Raw genomic sequence first — 11,054 nt, forward strand, 5'->3', positions numbered from 1 at the left:
CCCCCAGATCAGTTCGCATATCGCAGTGCGATCTGCAAACTCGGATCGCATGGTGTGAACACCCATGCGATCCGATTCTGCTGCGGACCAAAAAAAGGGTTCCGTGCGAGTTTGCGGCGGGTGCGGCGGGTGCGACACGAATTCAGCCATACTATCTGTATGGCTGAACTCGAATCGCACAGAGATCGGATGTGATTTGCACTGCAGTGCGGTGCGAATCACATCCGTTCTCATAAACCGCTGCAATGTGAACCCAGCCTTAGTGACACTGGCGACGGGGGGTGATCACGGGGTTAAACCTTTATTGGGGGGGTTAGGGGGGTACCTTAGAACTAAAGGGGGCTAACCCTAACTGCCCTAACAGTTATTACAGTCACAAATGACACCCGCCGGGTGATCAGGGGGTTAAACCTTTATTAGGTAATAAATGGCGGGTGCCCTGAAACTATAAAAAAATAACTAACCAACCAGCGTCACCTGTAACAGTTATATGGTGATCACTGGTGAAAGGGTTAACTAGGGGGCAATCAGGGGGCTTTATGCGGTAGTATATGGGGGTCCCTGGCGCTATAAAAAGCTGCGGCGAACCTAAATACCTACCTGCCTAACTAGCGTCACCTGTGACACTAATACAGCGATCAGAAAAACGATCGCTTATTAGGCTGGGTTCACACTGGAGCGATGCGGGAACGCCACGAATCCGCGGCGGGTTCCCGCATCGCATGCCTCCCGGCGGCAGTTCACACTGCCCTATGCGAACTGCTGGGAGTGTCAGTGAAATGTTAATGACACCCCCAGATCAGTTCGCATATCGCAGTGCGATCTGCAAACTCGGATCGCATGGTGTGAACACCCATGCGATCCGATTCTGCTGCGGACCAAAAAAAGGGTCCCGTGCGAATTTGCGGCGGGTGCGGCGCGAATTCAGCCATACTATCTGTATGGCTGAACTCGAATCGCACAGAGATCGGATGTGATTTGCACTGCAGTGCGGTGCGAATCACATTCGTTCTCATAAACCGCTGCAATGTGAACCCAGCCTTAGTGACACTGGCGACGGGGGGTGATCACGGGGTTAAACCTTTATTGGGGGGGTTAGGGGGGTACCCTAGAGCTAAAGGGGGCTAACCCTAACTGCCCTAACAGTTATTACAGTCACAAATGACACCAATGCAAAAAAAAAATATGCAATTGGTGTCACTGTGACTGGGGGGGCAGGGGTAATTGGGGGGGTGATCGGGGGGTGAAGGGGGGGGGGTGAGAGTGTGCCTGGCATGTTCTACTGTGAAGTGTCGTGTTGGTGCAACTCACCGATGCTCTCTCCTCGGTGCCGGAACGAAAAATACCGACACGGAGGAGAGATTACATCACTTCCTCTGCCTGTGTTTACATTACAGGAGAGGAAGTGATGTCACGCCTCACTTCCATTCGTCAGGAGCGATCGAGAGGGGGTGGCCATGAATGAATGGCCGCTCCCTCATCCCGGATCGCTTCTGAACGAAAACCAACCGCCGCTGGCACCGGGGGGAGGGCCCGATCGGGCCCCCCACCCGCAGGAAGGCAGGGACGTACAGGTACGCCCATATGCCTGCCCGTGCCATTCTGTCGACGTACATCGTCGTGCGGCGGTCGGCAAGTGGTTAACCAGGCCTCTTTTTCAGACTTGGTGTTTACATGTTTAAAACAGTTTTTTTTTGCTAGAAAATTACTTGTTTTTTTTTCTAACACCCTAGAGAATAAAATGGCGGTCATTGAAATACTTTTTTTAACACCGTATTTGCGCAGCGGTCTTACAATCACACTTTTTTTGGAAAAATTCACTTTTTTGAATAAAAAAATAAGACAACAGTAAAATTAGCCCAATTTTTTTTATATTGTGAAAGATAATGGTACGCCCGAGTAAATTGATACCCAACATGTCACGCTTCAAAATTGCGCCTGCTCGTGGAATGGCGTCAAACTTTTAGCCTCAAAAATCTCCATAAGCGACATTTAAAAAATTCTACAGGTTGCATTTTTTGCTTTACAGAGGAGGTCTAGGGCTAGAATTATTGCTCTCACTCTATCGATCGTGGCGATATCTCACATGTGTGGTTTGACCACCGTTTTCATATGCGGGCGCTACTCACGTATGCGCTCGCTTCTGTGCGCAAGCTCGTCGTGTTTTTACATTTTTTTTTTCTTATTTATTTTAATTGATTTTATTTATTTTTACACTGTTTTAAAAAAATAAAATAAAAAATTGATCACTTTTATTCCTATTACAAGGAATGTAAACATCCCTTGTAATAGAAAAAAGCATGACAGGTCCTCTTAAATATGAGATCTGGGGTCAAAAAGTCCTCAGATCTCATATTTGGCTAAAATGCAAAAAAAAAAAAAAAAAAAAAAAAAAAAAGAAAATCTGACATTTAAAAAAAATATCCTTTAAGAGGTATGGGCGGAAGTGACGTTTTGACGTCGCTTCCGCCCTCCTATGGTATAGAGACAAGTGGGGGCCATCTTAGCCTCACTTGTCTCTATGCCCAGCAGATGAAAGGACCCGATCGCCTCCGCCGCTACCGACGGCTCCGGTAAGCGGCGGAAGGTGCGGGAGGGGGGTGGCACCTATCCCGCCGCCGATAGCGGTGATCTTGCGGCGAATCTGCCGCGGAGACCACCGTTATCGTACAGCCGACCGCCGCCTGAAGAGATGTATATCTCGGTTGTGGCAGCAGCTGCTGCCGTTATCGAGATATCCCTCTTCAAAAATAGGACGTACATCGTCGTGCGGCGGTCGGCAAGTGGTTAATTTAGTGAATGTTGTCATGCGTAGGTGTCGCCACTGGGGGCTGTATAGAGCACATACCTTCTCATGCTTCCTCAGAGAGCTCACGTTGTGTCTGGTACAGCAGCTTCCTTTCCTCCAGCCAGCAGCAGACCTCCAGTAAATCTGGGGGGAGGTTTTCCTCCCACTAGAATCCCCCCACCTGTGCCGTTTTCTCTCCCTCTTCGCGAGGAAGAAGCACCAAAAAAAACAAAAAAAAAACGAACGGCACGGCGCCCTACTAAGCGACTTCCAGGCTCCCTCTTTGCCATTTTCCCCCTCACTGTATGATCCCACAGGATCAGAGGCCCGTGCTCGCGTGGGAAAGCTTTTTTTTTTTAAAAGAGAGGAGGGGACCGTAGGCGACGGAGGAGGGCATGGCTTAGCGCGGCATTGGCGTCCTCCAACATCCAGGGCGGGAAAATGTGTTTTAAAAAGCACCATTGTTACTGCTGCAAGTTGCAAAGGGACACAAGAGCAAGAGTGGCATGAAAGAGGCATTTCTTTTGACACAATTACTTTTCAAGCTGAGCATTGATAGCAGCGGCAGGGCTGGACTATTGCTCAAGCAGTGGATGCATTCCTTCTGGTAGTACCTCTGCTTTGTGCATCAGGCTATGGTCAGATGGGGAGGGTAAAAGAATCTCAAAAAAGGGCTCTAGAAAGACTTCTACAGCCACAAGGAAGCCTAGAACCATCTCAAAAGGCATCCTCCACTGAGAGTGATTTGGCTGATCAGAGTGAGCCATCAGGGATGTTGGGTGTTGCAGCTGATCTGAACACTGCAGCCCCTGTATATATTACTAAAGAGGTTTTTTCCCTCCCCAGAGTGGGAATAAGCATAACAGGCCCCGTCCATTACTCAGGACCCTCAAACTGAGGAACAGGGGGCAAGAGATGACAAATTTCTCTCAGGGGACCAGGAAGAGGCTAGTGACTCCTCTTCCGAAGAACCTAATACGGAAGGATTAGGTTAATAAGAAAGGTTGTTGGTACAATCTCTCACTAAAGCCTCCCCAAACTATTCAATGCTTTTCCTAGCCATTCATTACTAAATAAGCTGATGTATTCTGAATGGGAGCAACCAGATGAAAAAGTTTTTTCCTCCAAAAAAGTTAACACTTTATCCTACGGAGGAAGAGTTTTGTAAGAAATGGGGGATTCCAGCAATTGACGCTGCTATATCCTCTGTGAACAAAAACTTGACTTGTCCAGTAGACAATGCTCAAATGCTGAAGGATCCAACAGATAATAAGTTGGAATTCCTATTTTAAAACTATATTTAGCTGGCAGGTTCAGTGGTTCAGCCTGCGCTGGCAGCGATCGGGGTATCTCAGTCCTTAAAGGACCAGTTTAAAGAGGTAATCAAGATTATTCCTGATCAGCAGGCCCAGGATTTGCCTGGGATATCAGAGGCATTATGTTTTACAGTAGACACTATGAGAGATTCTATTCTCCAAGCCTCACGGCTTATGCTAGGGGTGGTACATGTGCATAGAATTTTATGGTTGAAAAATTGGTCAGCCGAAGCGCCATGCAAAAAGCTCTTGGCCAGTTTTCAATTTCACGGCGAATGGTTATTTGGGGATGATCTGGATAAAAACATCCAAAGAATTTTTAATGGCAAAAGTTCCCTTTTACAAGTTAAGAAGAAGTTTAAGCTTTTTCTTTTAAACAAGCTTCTTCTCCAGTGCCAGGAGCATCAGCCTGCAGGCAGTCACGACGGCCTCCACCCTCAGGTTCAAGAGGTAGACCTCAGGGTCAGCCCCAGGGTCAAAAGAGATACTGGGGGGAGGAAACCCACAAAACAAAATACTAAAACCTCCTTATGAAGGGGCGCCCCCGCTCACTCAAATGGGGGCAAGACTTCTGCAGTTCTCAAGGGTCTGGCAGGAACAGTGATGAGACAGATGGGTGGCTTTCTCAATATCTCTAGGTTATAAACTAGAGTTCCGAGAGTTCCCGTCTCCTCATTTTCTCAGATGAAACGTTCCCAGGGATCCAGAAAAAAAAAAAACTCTCTCTTTCTAGCTTTGGATAGAGATAGAAAATCTTCATTTTCAGTGTGTAGCTCTGCCTTTCGGTCTAGCTACTGCACCTTGAGTGTTTACAAAGGTCCTGGCTCCTCCTTTAACCAAATTAAGGGCTCAAGGTTTAACGATTCTAGCTTAGATGATTTACTCTTGATAGATCAATCGGTAGCCTGCTTAAACCAATGCTTGGTCACCGCAGTCAGCTACCTGGAATACCTAGGTTGGATTCTCAACCTAGAGAAATCCTCCTTAAAACCATCAAGGAGATTGCTGTACTTGGGTCCTATCATAGATACAGCTCAGAGGAAGGTGTTTTTGCCCCAGGCAAGGAACAGTTCTATAAGGGAACTGATTCAGTTGGTCAAAACAAAGAAGAATCCTTCTATTCGACTTTGCATGAAATTGTTGGGAAAGATGGTGGCTTCATTCGAGGCCATTCCTTAAGCGCAGTTGCATTCAAGACTCTTGCAAAACAGTATCCTGTCAACTTGGAACAAGAAGATCCAAGCTCTAGACTTCCCAATGCGTTTATCCCCAAAGTGCGTCAACACCTCAGTTGGTGGTTGATACCCAAGAATCTTCAAAAAAGGAAGATCCTTTCTACCAGTTACCTGGAAGGTGGTAACAACAGATACCAGCCTTCTGGGCTGGGGAGTAGTCCTGGAAGAAGCATCTGTCCAAGGAAAAAGGTCCAAATCAGAAATGACCTTGCAACGCGCCTGGCCCTGAAGGCCTGGACGCTCATATTTACGGGATTGCCCTGTCAGAATCCAATCCGACAGTGCCACAACAGTGGCCTATATCAGTGATAAAAAAGGTGCTGCGCTACCATAAATACAATACAAAAATTGGAAAATATATCCCACAGAATAAAAAAAAGATTCTAAATAATAATTCTAAGATTCTAAATAATGTAAAGCAAGAATTTTTGAGATGTCATAAAAACGTGATAAACTACAAATAATTAATGTGTAAACAACAAAAATTACACTCGTGCTGTGTATCCAGCAAAATACCACTTGTGCTGTGATAAAACAAACTAAAGTGCTGCAGTGCATATAAAAATGCTAATAACACAATATTAATTTAAAATAGAAATGATCCAATGGTGAATAATAAAGTGAAAAAAAATCATAAACAGTCCAAATATAAAGTGCAATTGTGCATTCACAGTGCAAAAAGAACAGCTTTCTCCACTTCAGTGATGTCCATGTGTTCTTCAAAAAATAATGCAGAAACAGGAAAAGGTTTAACCACTTACAGCCCGGACCATTTTGCTGGTCAAAGACCAGACCACTTTTTACGATTCGGCACTGCGTCGCTTTAACTGACAATTGCGCGGTCGTGCGACGTGGCTCCCAAACAAAATTGACGTCCTTTTTTTCCCCACAAATAGAGCTTTCTTTTGGTGGTATTTGATCACCCCTGCGGTTTTTATTTTTTGCGAAATAAACAAAAATAGAGTGACAATTTTGAAAAAAAAGCATTATTTTTTACTTTTTGTTATAATAAATATCCCCCAAAAATATTTTTTTCCCTCAGTTTAGGCCGATACGTATTCTTCTACATATTTTTGGTAAAAAAAAAAAAATCGCAATAAGCGATTATTGATTGGTTTGCGCAAAAGTTATAGCGTTTACAAAATAGGGATAGTTTTATGGCATTTTTATTAATAATTTTTTATTATTTTTTTTTTTACTAGTAATGGCGGCGATCAGCGATTTTTATTGTGACTGCGACATTGTGGGGGACCCATCGGACATTTTTGGGACCATTGTCATTTATACAGTAATCACTGCTATATAAATGCAGTGATTCCTGTGTAAATGACACCTGCAGTGAAAGGGTTAACCAGTGGGTGGCAGTGTAGGGGTTAAGTGTTCCTAGGGGTGTGTTACTAACTGTGGGGGGGTTGGGCTTTCATTTAGTGAACACTGATCTCTGCTCCAATCACATGGAGCAGAGATCAGCGTCACTAGTTGCTAGGCAGAATGGAGAAATGTTGTTTACACAGCATTTCCTCCATTCGGCCACTCTGTGAGACGATGGCGGGGATGCCCGCGGCGATCGAGTCCGTGGGTCCCGCGACCGGACTCACGGGGGTCCCGACCAGCGCAGGGCGGCATTGAATATTGGACGTACCTGTACGCCAATATGCCTGCCCGTGCCATTCTGTCGACGTACATCGTCGTGCGCTGGTCGGGAAGTGGTTAATTTCGAAAATATACCCACATATAAACAAGGGGAGAATGGGAGGGATAGAGACCCCTATGTACAAGAGGAAGTGGGAAAAAGATGGGGGAGATATCTCCGAAATACAACAGAATCGAATTCTTGAACTGGCTCTGTTGGTATCACTCTCTCCCTCTCAGAGGATGTCACATCTGTTCTTATTATATAGAACCTATTATACTCCTCATAACCTCTTTCAATTTGGCCGATGGCCAGATGCAAGCTGCCCCCAGTGCGGGGACATGGTGGGAGACATGATTCACATGTTTTGGAGATGCCCGAAGTTGATCCGCTACTGGACGGAGGTGACAGGAACCGCTGATCGGGTGTTTGGAACCTCCACCAGGATGGAGGCGAAGTATTGTCTCCTGGGATTAGTTGAGGGAGTTGGAAACCCAGGAAAGAGCCAGACAGCGGTCCCGAGATGCCCATTTCAGGCAAAGAAACTGATTGGCCTAAGATGGTTGTCAGTGTCGCCTCCGTCCAGTAGAGAATGGATAAATAGCATGAATGTGGTAATTCTTAAAGAGAAAGCGTTCTATATAAAACAAGGGACTTTAAAGAAACATGACAAGATGTGGAAACCTTGGTGGGAAGCCAGAAGGATTGATATGTGAATAATAATAGTGTGAAAAATAAATATTTTAACGATGAAAAGTGACCCAATAAGAATTAAAGTAAGAGGACAAATGAAGAGGGTGGAAGTAGTGATGCACCGAAATTTCGGCCGCCGAAACATATCGGCCGAAAATGCCCTTTTCGGCAATTTGCCGAAACAGAAAAACGGCCGATAATGGAGCCGAAAATGGGGCGTGGCCTGGGTGAGGGGCGTGGCCTGGGTGGGGGGGCAGGGCTCCGCCCCTGGTGACGCCCATCATAGCGCAGGAGAGCCACCTCCGCCGCCTTTTTGATAACAGCGCCGGAAACATCACAGCTTTCATTTCAATTGCTGTGTGTTCCCGGCCATGCGCCGTCACACGCAGCCCCTCCCCCTTGTCCGGGCACTTAGATAGACAGATCATCCGCAGGATTGGACGGATGATCTGTCTATCAAAGTGCCCGGACAAGGGGGAGGGGCTGCGTGTGACGGCGCATGGCCGGGAACACACAGCTATTGAAATGAAAGCTGTGATGTTCCCGGCGCTGTTATCAAACAGGCGGCGGAGGCGGCTCTCTTCCCTGCACACATTGCACAGGCTGGCTGCAATGGGGACACGCTGGCTGCAATGGGGACACACTGCTGGCTGCAATGGGGACACACTGCTGGCTGCAATGGGGACACACTGGCTGCAATGGGGGATGCCTCCTGTACCACGTCCCCAGTCTCTGACCACCTCCTGTACCACGTCCCCAGTCTCTGACCACCTCCTGTACCGTGTCCCCAGTCTCTGACCACCTCCTGTATAAAAATATTTTTTTAAAACAGTCATTTTCGGTATCGGTGCTGTTTCGGTATCGGTTTCAGTTTTCGCCTAGTGTATTTTTCATTTTCGGTATCGGTTTCGGCACCAAAAAACCCATTTCGGTGCATCCCTAGGTGGAAGTGTGCGGGGAATGGGGATGAGAGGGAAGTGTGATAGAGTGGGAATCTAGATTACATGGAACATCAGCTAGGATGGCCCTCATGATACCAATCCCCTCTTAGGCCACCCAAGATATGAACCATCCTTTTTTATATTTTTATCTGATAAGGTGGTGGGGGGGGGACTGAGTTGATGTTCAATTTTGATGTATTTTGTAAACAAAATAAATCTTAATAAAGAAATAAAGTTTAAAAAAAAGGTTGACTTTTCAGAATTTATGATCCAGCTTAAAGGGGTTGTAAAGGTAAATTTTTTATTTTCTACATAGGTTCCTTTAAGGTAGTGCATTGTTGGTTCACTTACCTTTTCCTTTGATTTCCCTTCTAAATGTTTTTTTTCTTTGTTTTGTTTGTCTGAATTTCTCACTTCCTGTTCCTCCTCAGTAAGCTGTTCTGGCTGACTAACCACCGCTCGGATGATGGTGAGAAGTTTACTGAGGAGAAACAGGAAGTGAGATATTCAGACAAAGCAAAAAACATTTAGAAGGGAAATCAAAGGAAAAGGTAAGTGAACCAACAGTGCACTAGCTTAAATGAACCTATGTAGAAAATAAAAAAATTACCTTTACAACCCCTTTAAGCTTTCCAAATACTGCACTGTGCATGTTATGCTCTGTTCTAGAGCCTGTAGTGAGTGATCTCTGAGCAGGAGATCATCCATATACTCAAGCACCAGGATCCCTTGAGCCCTTAAAAGACCCAGTACTGGTGCTAGGACCTTTGTGAACACCCGGTGAGCTGTAGCAAGCCTGAAGGGTAAAGCCACAAACTGAAAATGACCTCTACTGTAAATCGCAGAAACCTCTGATGAGGCTGAAAGATAGGTACGTGTAAATACGCGTCCTTTATATCAATGGAGGCTAGAAAGTCTCCCATCTGGAGTGAGGCTACTACTGAGCAGACAGAGGACTGGATCAGTAGATATTGGTTTAGGGATCTTAGGTCCAAAATGGGCCTTGTGTCCCTGTTTGGTTTTTGAACCTTAAATAGGTTTGAGTAAAACTCTGTGTCCCCTTTCGGGAACCCCTACCATTTCACAAAAAGTGTCAAAAATAGTAAAGACAGGAGACACTTTGGGACAAGTCCTTTATTAAAAAATAAAAATTAAAATGTCCAGTGATGTCCATTCATCTTCTATCATGCCCGACGAGCCGGAAAAAACAAAACAAAAAAAAAAACCGCAACAGCTCCGCCTCCATGGGAGACTCCCACCGAGTGACGCTTCTGCTCGGTGACAGAGGTCCTAAAATAGCTCTAAAGCCTTAAGTGGTTTTTGATCCTAATGCATTCCCTGCATGAAGATTTTTTTTTTTTTTTTAAACGCCCCATTAACTATCTCACCCCCCCCCCAAACACTTACCTGTGTATGTTGGGGTGGCCAGGGCTGTCCCTGTTGCTGTCTTTTCTTCCCTCTCTTCCTCTTCTCACAGGCAGTTGAGCAGCAGTGGGAACCTTTGGCTCCTACCAGTCAAATCCTGAGGGATCGGGGAGCAGGGCCTAGCTGCATTGTCTGGGACTATGGACACAGGCAGCACGACTCAGGCGAGCCCTCAGGTGGGCTCCCATAGGAAGCTTCTTCCTATTAGGGAGCTACGAGAAAAGGAAGAGCCAAGAACACCAGCAGGGGACCCTAGAAGAGGAGGATTTAGGCTGCTCTGTGCAAAACCAAATGCAAGTATAAGAAGTTTGTTTTTTTAATAAAAAGAATTGATTTAACCACTTCCCACCCAAGGCACATCATACTTTAAGCGGGGATATCTGAATGATGCCTGCAGCTACAGGCATCATCAAGATATCTTTTCGGCCGGCAGATTCCCTGCACCCCACAAATAATCATGGCGGCAGTTCAGCAGCTTGATCATTTTTACAGGCGGTGGGAGGGGACTCTCCTCCCCCTCTCCCGCCGTCCTCCGGTCCATGCGACTGGCGAGCCGGATAATGAATCGGTCACCGCCAGAAGTCGAGCATACAGATTTCTGGTGATCAGATGGTCCCCAGTCATCTCTATGACCCTCGGAGGCCCAGGAGCGACATTATGACAATAGGTCTGGGCCGGTGGAAGTAAACAATGCTGGGGGCGCGACTGGAAAGGCCGAGACACATATGTAAACGGTAGTCAAATAAAACCTGTAAAAAAATAAATAAATAAATGTTAAAGCGTCGTCTATGGAGATTTTTAAGTACCAAATTTTGGCGCCATTCCACAAGTGTGCGCAATTTTTATGACATGTTAGGTATCTCTTTACTTGAGGTAACAAATTCTTTCACATTATGCAAAAAATTTGAGCCAACTTTACAGATTTTTTTAATTCATGAAACTTTTTTTTTTTTATGTGTTTGAAAAAAAATTGCTGCACAAATATCATGTGACATAAAAAGTTGCAAGGACCGCCATTTTATT

The sequence above is a fragment of the Lithobates pipiens genome, unplaced genomic scaffold (assembly GCF_037356315.1).
Source record: "Lithobates pipiens isolate NorthernLeopardFrog02 unplaced genomic scaffold, aLitPip1_a1.2 Scaffold_22, whole genome shotgun sequence".
In the NCBI taxonomy this organism is placed as follows: Eukaryota; Metazoa; Chordata; class Amphibia; order Anura; family Ranidae; genus Lithobates; species Lithobates pipiens.